Source organism: Panthera uncia, chromosome C2 (assembly GCF_023721935.1).
Source record: "Panthera uncia isolate 11264 chromosome C2, Puncia_PCG_1.0, whole genome shotgun sequence".
NCBI classification, from domain to species: domain Eukaryota; kingdom Metazoa; phylum Chordata; class Mammalia; order Carnivora; family Felidae; genus Panthera; species Panthera uncia.
In genome coordinates, this window is record NC_064810.1 from 84095467 (window position 1) to 84113580 (window position 18114).

Sequence of the window (18114 nt, forward strand, 5' to 3'; positions counted from 1 at the left end):
AGTCAGTGCAGCATGTGTCTCTGGATCTGAGGGTCATGAATTCAAGCCCCACATTGGGCAGAGAGAGTACAAAAACAAAACAAAAAAAACACTAAAATATTTAAAAATTTTGATGAGGGGAGGCTTGGTGGCTCAGTCAGTTAAGCATCCGACTTCAGCTCAGATCACAATCTCACTGCTCTTGGGTTCAAGCCCTGCGTCGGGCTCTGGGCTGACAGCTAGGAGCCTGGAGCCTGCTTCATATTCTGTGTCCATTTCTCTGCCCCTCCCCTGCTTGCGCTGTCTCTCTCTATATATATCCCTGTCTCTCTCTCTCAAATATAAAATAAAACATAACAAAAATTTTTCTCATTAAAAAATTTAGATGAAGTGTTTGATTGTTATAAAAGAAAAATTAACAGAGGAACCTGGGTGGCTCAGTCAGTTATGCATCCAACTCTTGATTTCAGCTCATGTCATGATCTCATAGTTAGTGGGTTCAAGCCCTGCATCAGGCTCTGTGCTCTCAGGAGATTCTCTCTTCCCTCTCTTCCTCTCTCTGCCCCTGCTCCACTCGCACACATGTGTGCGTGCTCTCTCTCTCTCTCAAAATAAATATTAACTCTTTAAAAAAGAGTCAATTAACAATTGACTCAAAATGAAGTAAACAAACTGAATGGAATAAACTGAAGTGGCAAAGTTCTACATCCCAGTTTTTACCAATGCATGAGAGGCAGAGAGAAGGAAAAAAGAAACCAGGCCCAAAGAGCTTTACTTGTTAATCTTCTATAAAGTCAACAAGTAACAATTATTAAGTTATTTAAATTTTACAGCCTTCATAAAAAGATAGAAAACTTCCAGGGCACCTGAGTGGCTCAGTTGGTAGAGCGTCCAACTTCAGCTCAGGTCATGATCTCGGGGTTTGTGAGTTCGAGCCCAGCACCCTGTGCTGACAGCTCAGAGCCTGGAGCCTGTTTGGATTCTGTGTCTTAGTCTCTCTCTGCCCCTCCCCCACTTGTGCTCTGTCTCTCTCTGTCTGTCAAAAATAATAAATGTAAAAAAAAGAAAAGGAGAAAAAAATTCCCAAGCAAAAATAATATATTAGCAAGTTTGAATTCAAAATTTGATTAAGAAGATAATATGTCATGATTAAGTAAATATTACCCACAGATGTCAGCAAAACTGGCAGGATAAGAAACTCTGAAAGTTCAATCCTCCATAAAATCAATGAAAAAACTTGCAAAAATTGTCAGAATTTATTTAGTCAAGAAAAACTATTAGATATTGGTTAGAAGAGTGAGCTTTGTGGCATTTTAACTTACCCTACTCCCATCTCCTGCTTCCTAGCTATTCAGCAGCTTTGAAAAAACAACAATCCACATTTAGGTACTGGAGGGAGCAAAACAGACCTAGAGCTCTTTCAGAGGCTCAGTTCCAAAAAGGAGTCAGTATTTGATCTGTCTTGTTCCTATAAGGCCCTACTCAAAAGATCTGTCGTTATCAATAAGCAAGAAGGAAATGCCTCATCATATACAAGGGATTCGCAATAACATTAATTGCTAATTCCCCATCAGAAACCATGGAGGCCAGAAGGAAGTGGGAAGACATATTCAAAGTGCTAAAAAATTTAAACTATCAACCAAGAATTCTATATCCAGCAAAATTAACCCTCAAAAATGAAGGAGAAATTAAGACATTCCCAGATAATAAAAAAAGTAAGATAGTTCTTCTCTAGCAGATCTGCCCTACAATTAATACCAAAGGAACTTTTTCAGACTGAAATAAAAGGATACTAGACAGTGATAAAATAAAGAACACCAATAAATGTAACTACATAGGTAAATATAAAAAATGGTATAAATGTGTTTTTTGTTTTTAATTTATTTTCCATCAAATATAAATGACAACTGCATAATTCAATAATTATAAATCTACTTTGGCAGGCAAATAAAATTATAAAGATGTAATTTGTGACATAACAGCATATGAGGGTGGGTGGAATGGATCTATAGAGGAGCAAAGTTTTGTATACTGCCGAAATTAAGTTGGCTTTTTTTTTTTTTTAATTTTTTTTTTTTCAACTTTCTTAATTTATTTTTGGGACAGAGAGAGAGACAGAGCATGAACGGGGGAGGGGCAGAGAGAGAGGGAGACACAGAATCGGAAACAGGCTCCAGGCTCCGAGCCATCAGCCCAGAGCCTGACGCGGGGCTCAAACTCACGGACCGCGAGATCGTGACCTGGCTGAAGTCGGACGCTTAACCGACTGCGCCACCCAGGCGCCCCGAAATTAAGTTGGTTTTAATTGAAACCAGAATGTTATAAATTAAGAGGTTAATGGTAATCCCCAAAGCAATCTAAGATACATAGCAAAAGAACTGACAACTGATATTTTCTATAGTAGAAAATATCTGCTCTTTCCTTGTGGCCACCCAGTTGCGTGGAGGCGGAGGCTCAGGTGCAGTCAAGATTCAGCTCCACATGGGTGTCTGGGTGGCTCAGTCAGTTAAGTGTCCAAATTCAGCTCAGGTTGTGATCTCACAGTTTGTGAGTTTGAGCCTCGCATTGGGCTCCATGCTGACAGCTCAGAGCGTGGAGCCTGCTTTGGATTCTGTGTCTCCCTCTCTCTGCCCCTCCCCTGCTCATGCTCTGTCTCTCTCTCTCTCTCTCTCAAAAATAAACATTTAAAAAAAACTTGTTTTTTTTTTTTTTAAAGATTCAGCTCCACCCATAATCTGCCACCATGGCTGAGGAAGGCATTGCTGTTGGAGGTGTAAATACTGAGTTGCTGAAGACCACTCTCATCCATGATTAGAGTACATGGCCTAGTACACGGAATTCGCAAAGCTGCCAAAAGCTTAATAAGCGCCAAGCCCATCTTTGTGTGCTTGCATCCAACTGTGATGAGCCTATGTATGCCAAGTTGGTGGAGGCCCTTTGTGCTGAACACCAAATCAACCTGATTAAGGCTGATGACAACAAGAAGCTAGGGGAATGGGTAGGCCTCAGTAAAATTGACAAAGAAGGAAAACCCTGTAAAGCAGTTGTGTGGTGGCTAAGGACTATGGTAAAGAGTTCAGGCCAAGGATGTCATTGAAGAATACTTTAAATGCAAGAAATGAACAAATAGAAAACTTGGTTCTTGTTCCAAGAAAAGAAGGAAAGAAAGAAAGAAAGAAAGAAAGAAAAGAAAAGAAAAAGAGAGAAAGAAAAGATCTATTTAACACAAAAGAAAGGAGTAATGGAGAACTGGAGGATCAAAAAAAAAGACATAAGATATGTTAAAAACAGCAAAATGTGTAATTCCTACCTTATTAGTAATTGTATTAAATGTAAACAGATTAAACTCTCCAATTAAAAGGGAGACATTAATGAACAAAGAAACATGATGCAGCTATATGCTTTATACAATAGACACACTTCAAATTCGAAAACACAAACAGGTTAAAAGAAAATGGAAAAAGATATACCACGTGAAAAGAAATGAAAAGAGCTAGAGTAGTGATATTAATATCAGACAAAACAGAATTTAAGACAAAAATTGTTACTAGAGGGGCACCTGGGTGGCTCAGTCGGTTAAGCATCCTACTCAGCTTCAGCTCAGGTCATGATCTTACAGTTCATGGCTTCAAGCCCCACATTGGGCTCTGGACTGACTCTGTGCCTGCCTCTCTTTCTGCCCCTCCCCCATTCACATGCACGTGCTCTCTCTCTCAAAAATAAAAAATTGTAATAATTTTGTATTATTATAATTTTTGTATATAATAATTTATTATTGTAAATAATAAAAAAATTCAAAAAATTGTAGTAGAGATAAAGAATGACATTTTATAATGATAAAAAATGTGAACCAAGAATATATAACATTTATAAACATATATGCATCTAACAGAGCTTCAAAATGCGGGAATAAAAAACTGACAGAATTAAAGAAAGAAATAGTTAATTCAATAGCACTAATTAGAAATTTCAATATCCTCATTTTCAATTATGAACAGAACAGCTAGACAGAAGATCAGTAAGGAAATAGAAGCCTTAAACAACACTATAAACCAACTACACCTAACAGACATCTACAGAATGCTCTGTAACAGAAAAATACATATGCCACTCAAGTGCACATGGAATATTCTCTAAAACAGATGATATTTTAGGACATAAAACAATTCTTATTAATTTGGGAACTGAAATCATGCAAAGTGTATTCTCTGATGACAATGGAGTGAAACTAGAAATCAATAACAGAAGGAAATTGGGGAAATTAAACAACACATTCCAAAATAACCAATGGGTCAAAAGAAATCAGAAAGGAAATTAGAAAATACTGTGAGATTAATGAAAACAAAAATACAACTTCTAACAATGTGGAACTCAGTCAAAGCATGGCTCAGACGAAACTTTATAGCTGTAAATGCCTACTAATAGAAAGAAGCTAGGGGCATCTGGGTGGCTCCAGTTGAGCATCTGACTCTTGGTTCCTGCTCAGGTCATGGGTCCTGGAATTGAGCTCTGTGTTGAGCTCTGCACTGAGCCTGGAGCCTGCTTAAGATTCTCTATCCCTCCCTCAGGCCCCTCTTCCCTGCTTGTATGGTCTCAGAGAAGGAGAAGGAGAAGGAGAAGGAGAAGGAGAAGAGAAGGAGGAGGAGGAGGAGGAGGAGGAGGAGGAGGAGAAGAAGGAGAAGAAGAAAATATTTTTTTAAATAAAATAAATAAAAATTAAAAAAGAAGTTTAACTCTGCATATCTCTACACCCTTCCCTTCAGTGACTACACTCGATAATTTAAAAATAGCATTTATAACATTTAAAAGCCTTCTCTAATACATGGCCCATTTCCTGGCTACTGTATTTCTGTGTAAACAGTAATATTTTCATCACTCACATACAAGACTGGAAACTCTGTCCCCTTCCTACCTTTGTCCCACCCGATCTTCACCAGAAGGGCAGAACAGGATTCTCTCTCACATCCTACCCCATGCTCACACCAAATGAAAAGAAGATGATTTACCATAACAATAAATTAACTGCAACAGGAAAGGTTTGTTTGTTTGACAGGTCTCCAGTGTGGAGATGGTGAAGATCCAGGGCAAGCCAGAGCCTGGTAGGGGGAGGGGTAAATGGAAAGAAGACAGGAGAACAAGAGGGAAACAGACTTCCTAGTGCCCCAGGTAGTGAATTCTCAACTGTCTGAAAGGTGACCTGAGGAAAGAAGTTCACAGAAATTATTCAACTCCAAATTTATCCTTGATTCTGTCTAATGAATGCTGTCTGGTATTTGAGACTGAGCCCATATGTCTTTCTAACTATGGAAGTTAATTTATTACAAACTATATTTCAGTGTATGGAGAATGAATGATTCTGTTCTTAATTCCATTTTTCTTTTCATTTGCTTAACAGTCACTAAGCCCCTCCCCTACAAGCTAATCCTACTCTGCTGACAGATTCCTTTCAGTGATATCATTACTTCACTGTTCTTTTTTTCCTTTTATAAAACCCTTCAACTTTGAATGATCTAAGCATCTCAACTAAAGGATATGTCAAAAATAAAGAAATGCAAGCATAAATGAATTGTGTCTTTAAAACAATAGAATTTGGGGAGCACCTGGCCGGCTGAGTGAAGCAAGTGACTCCCAACCTCAAGGTTGTGAGTTCAAGCCCCACATTGGGTGTAGAGATTACTTAAAAATAAAATCTTTAGGGGCATCTGGATGGCTCAGTCAGTTGAGCATCTAACTCTTGATTTTGGCTCAAGCCATGATCCCGGGGTCATGAGATCAACCCCCTCATCAGGCTCTGTGCTGAGCATGGAGCCTGCTTAAGATTCTCTCTCTCTCTCTCTCTCTCTCTCTCTCTCTCTCTCTGACCCCCCCCCCCCCCCCGGCTTGTACTCTCTCTGTCTAAAATAAAATCTTAAAAAATAGAACTTTTTATAATTTATATAGAATCATTATTTTTAACAATATCCTTATTCTAAGGATATTGATCTCACCTCTAGGCTAATGACTGCCAAATTTGATTTTTCCATACCAAATTCTAACTCATACTCCATAATTCCAGTTGCCTATTGAACTTTCATTAGATGTCTCATTGTCACAGCACCAAAATACTTAAATGGCACTTGATTCCCACAGAGTTCCCAGTACCAAATCCTCTCATGGTCCTTCTGTATCTCACTTGTTCCTGGGAATTAGGACAGCTTTGCTGGTGCCCTCATTTCAATAAGCCCATCATTAAGGCAACAACTTCAGCTTCTGCCTAAAGTTTCTCTCTCCACAAGGCTCAGGCTCAAATCTAAAGTACCAAGGTCTCCTCCTCCCCATTTCCAGTCACATCTGATGAGGGAGCATAAAGCAAGCTGAGGACAAAACACAAGCTAGCAACCTCCCACCCCCAGGTGGGATTTTTGTGACATTCCCCAGGCACTCCTGGTAGCCCAAGAACAAAGGAAAGGACAGAAAACAAGTGGTTAAACTGACAGAGTCTCCATCAGTTTACAAATATCTTATCAACAGCCTTACCTCCAGGAACTCCCTACTATCTTAATGAGAATGCTTTGCTAGAGGTAAAACAACCCTAGCTTGACAATAGCTAGGCCTCCAGTAATCTGTGAGTCTTCTTTAGCATATGGAAATTGCTTTAAGAAACTTCCTCTTAAAAATGAAAGACTGGGACTTCATCAAGATAAAAAGCTTCAGCACAGGGAAGGAAACAATCAGCAAAACTAAAAGGCACCAAAAGAATGGGAAAAGATATTTGCAAATGATGTATCAGATAGATAAAGGGTTAGTATCCAATATCTATAAGGAACTTCTCAAACTCAATACCTAACAACAAAAACAACAACAAAAATCCAGTGAAGAAATGGGCAAAAGACATGACTTTTCCAAGAAAGAAATCCAGATGGTTAACAGACACATGAAAAAAATGCACAACATCACTCATCATCAGGAAATACAAATCACAACCACCATGAGATACCACCTCACTACCCTATGGCCCAACAATTGCACTACTAGGTATTTATCCAAAGGATACATAAATGCTGATTTGAAGGGACACATGCAACCCAATGTTTATAGGAGCACTATCGACAATAGCCAAAGTATGGAAATAGCCCAAATGTCCATCAACTGATGAATGGATAAAAAAGATGTGGTATATACAATGGAAAATTACTCAGCACTCAAAAAGAATGAAATCTTGCCATTTGCAACAATGTCGGTGAAACTAGAGTGTATTATGGTAAGCAAAATAAATCAGTCAAAAAATGACAAATATCATATGACTTCACTCATAAGATACAAAACAGGTGAAAATAAGGGAAGGAAAGCAAAAATAATATAAAAACAGAGAGGGAGGCAAACCATAAGTGACTCCTAAATATAGAGAACAAACTGAGGGCTGCTGGTGGGCTGTTAAGCAGGGGAAAGGGCTAAAGGGTGAGGGGCATTAAGGAGGACACTAGCTGGGATGAGCACTGGGTGTTACATGTAAGTGATGAATTACTAAGTTCTATTCTTGAAAAAAATATATATTTTTTTTCTTCAAAAAAAAAAAAGAAACTTCTCTTGACTTACTTCCCCCAACTCCACAGTATATAAGCAGTCACTCTTCACAACCATCCAGTGCAGATCTTACTGCCCATGGGTCCTGTCCCATGCTTTAATAAAATCACCTTTTTGCACCAAAGATATCTCAATAATTCTTTCTTGGACATTGGCTCTGGACCCCCAACACTCCAAAACCCCATCAACATCCAACCACAATCCTTATGCAATTAAACCCTGTGACAGTTTATCTCACAGGCCTACATATAAATCTGTTTTAGACTTATAGTAATATCACTGTAAACTAGTCTGTTCTCTCTTTTCTCTCTTTTCCTCTCCTTCTTTCCTCCCTCTTTATCAACTAAATTCAAAATGTCACATCAGCTTGTCCATTCCATTTATAATCTATGTTATAAGAGCTCCCAAGGCAAATTAGATACATGAGACTATATGAAAACTATATGAAGAGATCTCTTCAACTACGTTCCTCTTCATTGGAAGTAAATGGAATAACCATGATTTGTGCTTTCAAGCAAGGTATGCAAGATTTTCTATGTCCATTCCCAGCAGATGAACAATATTTTTGCAACAAAGGAAAAAAATGCAATTTCTTCATATTCTTTGATAAGATCCTTTATTTATTTATAGTCAGAGCTTGCTAGTTTTTTTTATATTGCTATAAAGAACAAGGAGACTTTGGATTTCAGTGATGGTGGCCAAAGTAATTCAGATCATCCTCTGAAAAAAGGCAAACTGGAAAGAATAGATAACATACATAAAACACTGACTTGGATAAGTCAGGACAGCTAACAAGATTAAAGAATAATTTATCTGAAATATTAGAGAAGTCAGAGATTCAGAGAGTTTAGCCAAACATTGGCCTCTTTTGCCTTGACTGGTGGCATTTGCCAATTTTGGGTGAGGTGACTGAGATACTATAGAGCGTTTTTTGACAGGTTTATGCAGCAAGGATGACAAAATTGATTCCAGGCTTCCCAATGATAAGAGCTCCAGTAAACCATCCATCTTTGTATTAGCACTCCCAAAGAGCATTCTCTGTTGAGTTGAGAGAACCAGAATGAAACCCAGCTTCAAGTTAGTTATCTGAGTGGTTTAGAAAATATTAGTTGGATTAAAGTAATTACATAAGTAGGTGTTTGTAGACATTTGGGAAAGGGAGAAAAAAATCCCCTATGGAAAATGTAACATTTCTCAAGTTCCAACTAATTTCTACAAATAATTTTTAAATGAAATATCTGGCAGAAAATGAAGTATAAGCAAATACAAGAGAAGTCAGGACAACAAACAAGAATAAGTATAAACAACAAACAGCTCTAGATTTGATCATACATGAACTTAAAATAGCTATGCTTTTTTTTTTTCATTGAAGAGATTAAAAATTTTGTCAGTGAGCTAAAACTATACCCAGTGACCAGAAAGTTTATAAAGAGCCAAACAGAAATTCTAAAATTGAAAAGGAACCAAAATTAGGAACACAACTGCTGTGTTTAGCAGCATATTAAACTTAGCTAATGAGGGAATCTATAAACTGAAAGATCAGGAAAAAAAAAAAAAAAAACCTTTAATAATGAAGCACAGAAATAGAAAAGGATGCACAAAACAGAATTCAGAGTTTGGTGGTTTTAAGAAATATCCATAATATATCTTATATATTCCATATATCCACAATATATCCTAAGATATATCCACAATATATATTTGACATTCATCCTCTCAAAAGTTAGAGTTTAATTCCTCTCCTCTAGACTGTGGGCTGGACTTAATAATTTACTTCTAACAAATGGAATATGGTGGAAGTAACAGTGTAGAACTTCCAAAATTAGGTCATAGAAGGCATTACAATCTCTTCCTTGCATTCTCTCTCATTTCACTTAATCTGGGGATAGCCAGATACCCTATCATGAGACATGCAACAGCCTTATGAAATATACTATCCACGTGGTGAGGAAATGTGGCCTCCTTTCAAGAGCCATGTGAGCAAGCCATTTTGAAAGAGTTCCCGTTAGCCACATAAAAACCTTTAGATGAGTATGGCTCTAACCAACATCTCAACTGCAACCTCATGAGAGAGCCTGAGCCAGAATGATGATTGCTCTATAATTCTTGATCTAAAGAAACTGCATTATAACTAATGTTTGTTGCTTTAAGCTATAAATTTTGGGGTGGTTTGTTATTCAGTCACGGATAACAAATTCACAGAATAAAAGAAAACAGATGCAGTAAGAATTTTTTACACGTTATCTAACTGAGGTTTCAGAAAAAGAGAAAACTGAAAACAGGGTAAAAATAATACCTGAGGAAATATGACTGAGAATTTTTCAAACTGAAAACAAAAATCCATAGGTTCATGAAGAAAAACTATTCCCAAGAAATGTAAATTAAAAAAAAATCCACATCTGGGCACCTGCATGGCTCAGTCGGTTGAGCATCCAACTTCGGCTCAGGTCATGATCTCGCAGTCTGTGAGTTCAAGCCCCGCATCGGGCTCTGTGCTGACAGCTCAGAGCTTAGAGCCTGCTTCTGATTCTGTGTCTCCCTCTTTCTCTGCCCCTCCCCCACTCATGCTTTGTCTCTGTCTCAGAAATAAATAAACATTAAAAAAAACCCACATGTAGGTATATTATAATTAAATTGCTGAGGGAAAAAAAGATAAAGATAAAAACTTAAAAGCACACCCCTCCAAAAAATGATAGAGGTACAAAACTATACTGAGAGACCTTTCTTCTCACCAGAATACAATGGGAACCACAGATAATGAAATGGCTTATTTAAAGTTATAAAAGAAATTAGCTATTAATCTACAGCTATATAAAGAATATAACCTTTAATAAACAAAACAAAGATATTTCTGAGTAAACAAAAATTGTAGGTCACCAACAGGCCTGCAATAAAGAACTACTGGAAGTATTTCTTCAGGTGGAAGGAATATGATCACAGACAGAGGCATGGAAATGAAGAAAAGAAAAACAAAAAGAATAAAGAACAACAGAGATGATAACTATATGGGTAAATCTTAGTGAATACTGACTGTATAAAATAAAAATAAGGTTTTCAGCATTTAAAATGCATGTATAATTAAAATATATGAAAATAACACAGAAGGCAGAAAGGGGAAAAAGTCTTTTAAGAAATCACAGAAGTATTAATGTATATTAGATTCTAGTAAGTCGAAAAGCCATGGTATACTATTAAGAGTAGCCACCACAATAACAGTAAAAGAGTGTGTAACTAACAAGTAATGGAAGAGCAGAAACAGAATTCAAAAAACAAAACACTTTACTAATCCAAAAGAGGATAAGAAAGAAACACTGCAGTTAAATTCTCTGCTCAGGGTCTCACATGGCTGAAACCAAGTTGTCAACTCAGGCTGCAATCTCACCTGAGGCTTGGGGGCCTCTTCCCAACTCAGTGCAGTTATTGACAGAATTCAGTTCTTGCAGGTGTAAACTAAGGACTCGTTTTCTTATTGGCTGTCAGCTCCTAGAAGTTGTTCTCAGCTCCCAGAAGCCACCTTCAGGTCCTAGCCACAGGCCTTTTGAAACATGACGGCTTACTTCTTCAAAGCAAGTGGGAGAATCTCCTTCCAGTCTGCTATGACAGTTTCTTACATAAAGTAATATAACCACAGGAATGACTATCAAATCACCTTTGCCATATTATGTAATCTAATCAAGAGCAATGAGCCCACCATGTCCACAGGTCCAGCCCACATCCACAGGGATAAATCATGCTATGGATGAACACCAGTGCCTCGGAATCTCGGGAACTATCGTAGAATTTGACTTACCACAGTGTGGACTGTGGGGAGGGAGAGAATACAAAGGAATGGGAAAACCTTGAATGGGTAGAGAGTAACTGGAAAAGGGAATAAAACAGATTGAGGAGTGATGGCAAGGGGAAAAAGAGCTGAGCAAACAGCATTGAGGGGAACTGGGAGCGCTTAGAGCTTTGTCTGTCAATAGATTTTGTGTGAGGCAGACAGTAAGAAAGAGACAATAAGGACACAAGACCTTAAAGAAATTCTTCTATTATGTCTTAGTCCCTCTTAAAATATTTTCTTCAGAGACCGCCGAAGATATCTTAATTTCTTTCAACAAATTGTATGTGCAGTTATTTTCGTTTGTTTTTATGTTCTGCTTCACTGTTGTTCCTATCAGTGCAAATATGTGCTCAGAATGAACTTCAACATGAGCCAACATTGTTTTGATTATACTGGAAAGATCAGGCTTAGGACGCAAACAGACCTTAAATAAAATCTCTAGTCCCTCACGTACTGGCTAAGTTATGTTTTTAAACCAAGAGCCGCTTATTAAGCATTATGTGCCTATGCTAACTGATGTTGCTTACTTTAGCTGATGATCAAGATATTGCCTCTAGTGGACTGTTTTATCCCCTATAACCTGGTTAAGTGACAGCTGTGATCACCAGCTTATCCAGAGTGACAATGAAATACCTAAATGTTGTTAATTGCTTCATTAACTTACTTACTTAAATTGCTTACAGATAAATTCCCTAATGTCCTTATGGTTACATGCATTAAAAAGGGTATCTATTGGGGCGCCTGGGTGGCGCAGTCGGTTGAGCATCCGATTTCAGCCAGGTCACGATCTCGCGGTCTCTGAGTTCGAGCCCCGCGTCAGGCTCTGGGCTGATGGCTCGGAGCCTGGAGCCTGTTTCCGATTCTGTGTCTCCCTCTCTCTCTGCCCCTCCCCCGTTCATGCTCTGTCTCTCTCTGTCCCAAAAATAAATAAAAAACGTTGAAAAAAAAATTAAAAAAAAAAAAGGGTATCTATAACTGTCTCAAGTACATAATAAATGTCAGCTTCTACTATGATAGTTTTTATTATTTCTTGCATCCTGGTAAACCAAATAGCATATATTATTATTAAGTCATGATCTGAAAAACAGAAGAGTGAAATTAAAACATGTCAGGAGGAAAGATCATACTAAGATCATGCTTCCCAGCCTAGACTGCAAAAGCACCACAGAGGCTGAGGTTTTCATCTGTCTCACCATAGATTTTTTCTCAGAGCTCTGCTCTGAGTGTTCAGTGAGTACAGTAAGTGCTCAATGAGTACAATATTTAATAAATGAAAACAATATTCAATGTCTGAATACCAGTTGTATTTGTGGTGCACAATGGCCTTATTGAGGGATCCAGGTTCGGATCCAGGTTCAAAGTAGAGGTAGAAGACTTACCTGTCAGAAAGTGAAGGGCTTGGTAGGGCTTAGGAGAGTGGAAAATAAATTATGTTCTTGATAGAAGATACTGTAAGTAATAAGTTCATTCATTTTACAAATATCCTTTGAGCACTTTCTATATGATAATAGATATGATAATAGATCTTGTAAGGAGTAAAGTATATGAGACATGATTTCAACTCACAAGAATCTTCAGGAATGGGAAAAGATATTTGCAAATGACATATCGGACAAAGAGCTAGTATCCAAAATCTATAAAGAGCTCACCAAACTCCACACCTGAAAAACAAATAACCCAGTGAAGAAATGGGCAGAAAACATGAATAGAAACTTCTCTAAAGAAGACATCTGGATGGTCAACAGGCACATGAAAAGATGCTCAACGTCGCTCCTCGTCAGAGAAATACAAATCCAAACCACACTCAGATATCACCTCACGCCAGTCAGAGTGGCCAAAATGAACAGATCAGGAGACTATAGATGCTGGAGAGGATGTGGAGAAACGGGAACCCTCTTGCACTGTTGGTGGGAATGAAAATTGGTGCAGCCACTCTGGAAAGCAGTGTGGAGGTTCCTCAGAAAATTAAAAATAGACCTACCCTATGACCCAGCAATAGCACTGCTAGGACTTTACCCAAGGGATACAGGAGTACTGATGCATAGGGGCACTTGTACCCCAATGTTTACAGCAGCACTCTCAACAATAGCCAAATTGTGGAAAGAGCCTAAATGTCCATCAACTGATGAATGGATAAAGAAATTGTGGTTTATATACACAATGGAGTACTACATGGCAATGAGAAAGAACGAAATATGGCCCTTTGTAGTAACGTGGATGGAACTGGAGAGTGTGATGCTAAGTGAAATAAGCCATACAGAGAAAGACAGATACCATATGCTTTCACTCTTATGTGGATCCTGAGAAAGTTAACAGAAACCCATGGGGGAGGGGAAGGAAAAAAAAAAAAAGATGTTAGAGTGGAAGAGAGCCAAAGCATAAGAGACTGTTAAAAACTGAGAACAAACTGAGGGTTGATGGGGGTTGGGAGGGAGGGGAGGGTGGGTGATGGGTATTGAGGAGGCACCTTTTGGGATGAGCACTGGGTGTTGTATGGAAACCAATTTGACAATAAATTTCATATATTGAAAAAAAAAAACAAGAATCTTCAGTTCAATAGAGAAAATACTTGTATACCAATAATTTCTATACAAGGCTAGATGAGGTAAGTGGCATGTGTAAAACAAAATTGTACAGTTTAGAGAAAAGAGATCACTTTAGACCATGGACTAGCTCAGTGCCATGAGCCAAATTCATCCTGTGGCTTGTTTTTGTCAAGGTCCACAAGCTAAAAAGGTAGTTTTCACATTTTGATAGAAGAATAAATAGATTACATATGGCCTGGACAGCCTAAATTTTACTATCTGTCACTTTACATAAAGTTTATGGACACCTGTTCACAATGAACAAAGAAGAATAAACAAAAGAAAGCTTCACCGCAGGCACACTGGATCTGGGCCTTTAACTGATGGACAGAGATATGGGATGGGGAAAGGGCACTTGGAACAGAGAGAATCGTTTGAATAAAAACCCAGGGGCAGTGGACTTGAGTGCACATCTGGAGAATAATGGTGACAAATCCTATTTGGCAGGACTATGAGGTTTATGAAGGGAGAAGTGGAAGAGTCTGGAATGATTGTGTGGTGGGTGGGCTAAAGAAGTTGACTATGCAGTCACCAAGGACATCACAGTTGCCAGGAATAATTTCATGGGGTTTTTGCAATGGCCTCTCTTCAAGGACTCTAGAAGATGATTTGTTTCACAGTAGAGCACTATAGCAATGAGATGCTTATGACAATTAGCCAGGAATGAATCCCATGCTTCATTCTGGCCACCAAATAACTTATGAATGCAACACGTATCCCCTTAACTTCAGCCTACGTCAAACTGAAACTCCCAAACGGGTGCCTAAAGACACCTTGTTTTATTACATCTCATCTCCTCCACCATCTACCTCCCTGAAAATGTGATTTAAAATGGGACTTCAGGGGCGCCTGGGTGGCGCAGTCGGTTAAGCGTCCGACTTCAGCCAGGTCACGATCTCGCGGTCCGTGAGTTCGAGCCCCGCGTCGGGCTCTGGGCTGATGGCTCGGAGCCTGGAGCCTGTTTCCGATTCTGTGTCTCCCTCTCTCTCTGCCCCTCCCCCGTTCATGCTTTGTCTCTCTCTGTCCCAAAAATTAAAAAAAAAATAAATAAATAAATAAAATGGGACTTCAGACAGACCCTCCAGTGTAGCTTTTGTTTCACATGACACTATGTTATTAATTCATGACACTATATTATTAATAATATTCACCAACAAGTCACAGACCCACTATTTCACCCTCATTTAGTGGCAATCTCCTGCAATCAAATAATTGTGCTTGTCTGTCTGGCCTGGGCACAAGATGCACTTACATAGACTGTTCTGCTGGTCAGTTCCATTTGCTGACAGCTCAGCAGGGAGGGCTCAATTTACTCAATGCATAAAGCTACTACATACACGTGGAACCCTGGCTGGGGACGGGGGAAAAAGAACTGAGAAACACAACAGAAAAAGACATGCAAAGATGGAATGAAATGGAGGGTTGATTGGGAAATCTCCGTTTGGAAAAAGGCACCTAGGCTACCCCAATTTCCAAGTCCCCTGAAATTCTGAGTGCCTCAATTTTCCTTCCTCACAGACTGAGAGCAGAGTCTTTATCCACAAATACATGCCCCCTAAGTGCTGTCACCCTGGTCAAATACATTTCATTTTTCTGACTGGCCCTCCACTCATGCTCTGGACCAAATAAGGAGAACAGTTCTGGTAATTAAAAAGTAAATCAGGAAGTCAGACTAAGATGCAGTAAGGAAAAAATGAAACAGCTTGAGAAAAGGGAAGAAAAAATCACAGGAGACATAGTTATAAATTATTTTATAATAGCCACAGGGCAGGCTCAGCTGACTGGATGCAGATGAGGCTGACTGGAGTAAACAGTGTCTGGACCTTGGGTCCTCCTTTCTGGCTTCATAGCAACCCCTCCACTTCCCCATTACCGTAGGTCTTTGAATGGTTCCTACCTGGGCAGTCTTTGGTCCCACTTGTTCTAAATCTCTTCTTTCTTCCTTTCTTTCTGTACTCCAATTAAAGTATTCCTCTTACTAGTTATAACCCCAAAAGTATCTCTTAAAATACTTCACAGAGGAGCTGTTGATCACAGCTCAGTATTCATATCCAAACAGGGAACAACAAGATGAATTCCCAATGGAAGATTGTCAGGTCATGGCAGGATCACTGGAGGAAATGAGGGCAGGAATAGGATAAGTGGAGGTGGAATGAAGAAGGAAAGGAAGAAAATATATACTGAGCACCATTTAGTTTTACATATAGCATTATGTGAGCAGCTGCCTACATAAGATTCCCTAGGCTAAATGGTTGTTAGTCAGGAACTTAAGACTCCACTAATCCAGATCTGAGATAATTCCTAAAAAACAGTGGTCAGGAAAGACAGGAAAAGGTAATTCTGTGACCCTCTCATCTCATGCCCTAACATTACACACACCTGGAGTGTGGACAATAAGGGTGGGCAGTTACTGAACTGTGTCAGCGCTTTAGAAGTCAGTCAACCACTCCGAGGCCCTGTATAAAGCAAAGCTGTTGGGGAAAAAATGGTCTCTACACTTTCTTCTCATTCTTAAATTATATAATTTAATTTCATCAAAATTATTAGATTCAGTTAAAATAATTGAATTAAAATATTAATTAACTATATGGTTAAAATATGTAATTCAATGAATTTTGTCAAATTTCCCCCTCTATAAGGTCATTCCTACAGCAGATAAACATGCTTTTATTTCTTCCATCTTAAAAAAACAAAAACCCCTCCTTACACTACTTCTCCCTCTGGGAACTGTCCTCTTTCTCCAATTCCTTTCTCAGCAAAATTCTTTGAAAGAGATGTCTTATAATCCCTATCTCTATTCTTCTGTCCCCATCACAGCACAGAAGCTCTTCTCATATCACCAGTGATCTCTAGCAGTCAATTCTCAGTTGTTGTTTCATTTGACTATTAGCAGCATTTTACACACTTCTCCACTCAACACTTTCTTCATTTGACTTCCAGGACACCACACTCACCTGGTTTCTGGTCACCCTTTAGAGTCTAACTTTCTGGTTCTTCCTCATCTCCCTGAATTCCAAACACAGAGGATCCACAAAACAGCCCTTATTCCTCTTCTTTCTCTCTCCACTTAGGCAATCAATGATTTCATCTGTTCCTTGGCCTTGAAGACTATCTCTGGGCTGATGACTCCCAGACCTCTCTCTTGACATCATACTTATACATCCAAAAGCCTATGTGAAAACATTCTTTATATACCTAATTGATATCTAAGTTCAAATTTAACATGAAAAAAGTTCCCCAGCTTGTTCTTCCTGAAGTCTTTCTGGTCCCATCCAGTGGCAACTCAATCCTTCCAGCTGCTCAAGCCTACACTTTTGGAGTCACTGTTGACTCCTTTCTTTTTCTCATACACTACATTTCCTCCATCAGCAAAATCTATCAGTTCTTTCTTCAAAACATAAGCAGGAGTCCGGCCCTCCTTTCCATTTCCACTGCTACCATCATCTCCTACTTGAATTATTTCAGTAGCTTCTTAGAACAGTCACCACCCATGCTAGAGACAGACAGAAAGCATAGCCAAATGGACTAACTGGGGAGAATTTAATAAAGGAACTATTTACAAAGGTATCAACAGGATTAAGAGAAACTCAAAATGATGGCCAAAGTGTCTGCGTCTAATAAGGCCACTGGGGCCTTATTAGTAGTAGTAGTCACTACTACTCTTAGACTTGAAGGAGCAAGGAGTGGGAATAACACACATATGTTCACATGCGAACACACACATACGACAGAAACTGTATTCTTCAATGGACAAACTCAGTCAGCCTGTGGCAACCACTAGGTATGAAGATGAAGAAATGAACATCATTAACTGACTGTCCTCCTACCTTCTCATCTTCTGATCATGGACATAAATGAACCCCAAGCCAGAATACAAGAGAGCTTCCTAACTTCGTGTGTTCCTCTGGGATATAGAGCAGAATGGAAAATGACAGAGAAGGGATCTGTAGGGAAAAATAATATATCTGGCAAAATATCCTCATCTGCAAAACAGAAATAAGTATTATTGTCATAAAGTAAAGTGAAATAATCTACATAAAGAATATAGCACAATGTCTAGCACATAGGTTCTAGGGAAAAACAATCTTATTTGCCTGGTATCATATTTCCAAGTGTGGAATTTTATGGAGCTATGCTTTCCATACTTCCTATCATGACCAATTA

General features: G+C 38.7%; 1 long non-coding RNA gene and 1 pseudogene across 1 annotated transcript in view; both read left to right on the forward strand.

The window, feature by feature from the left end:
• The window catches only part of LOC125921157 (uncharacterized), a 58320-nt gene extending 53712 nt beyond the window's left edge, over positions 1–4608 (forward strand). Inside the window, exon 7 of the long non-coding RNA XR_007457316.1 lies at positions 4548–4608. This is a non-coding gene — a long non-coding RNA (uncharacterized LOC125921157). The remainder of the gene's footprint in view (positions 1–4547) is intronic.
• LOC125921156 (40S ribosomal protein S12-like) lies at positions 2723–3591 on the forward strand (annotated as a pseudogene).
• Positions 4609–18114: the final 13506 nt, after the last annotated feature.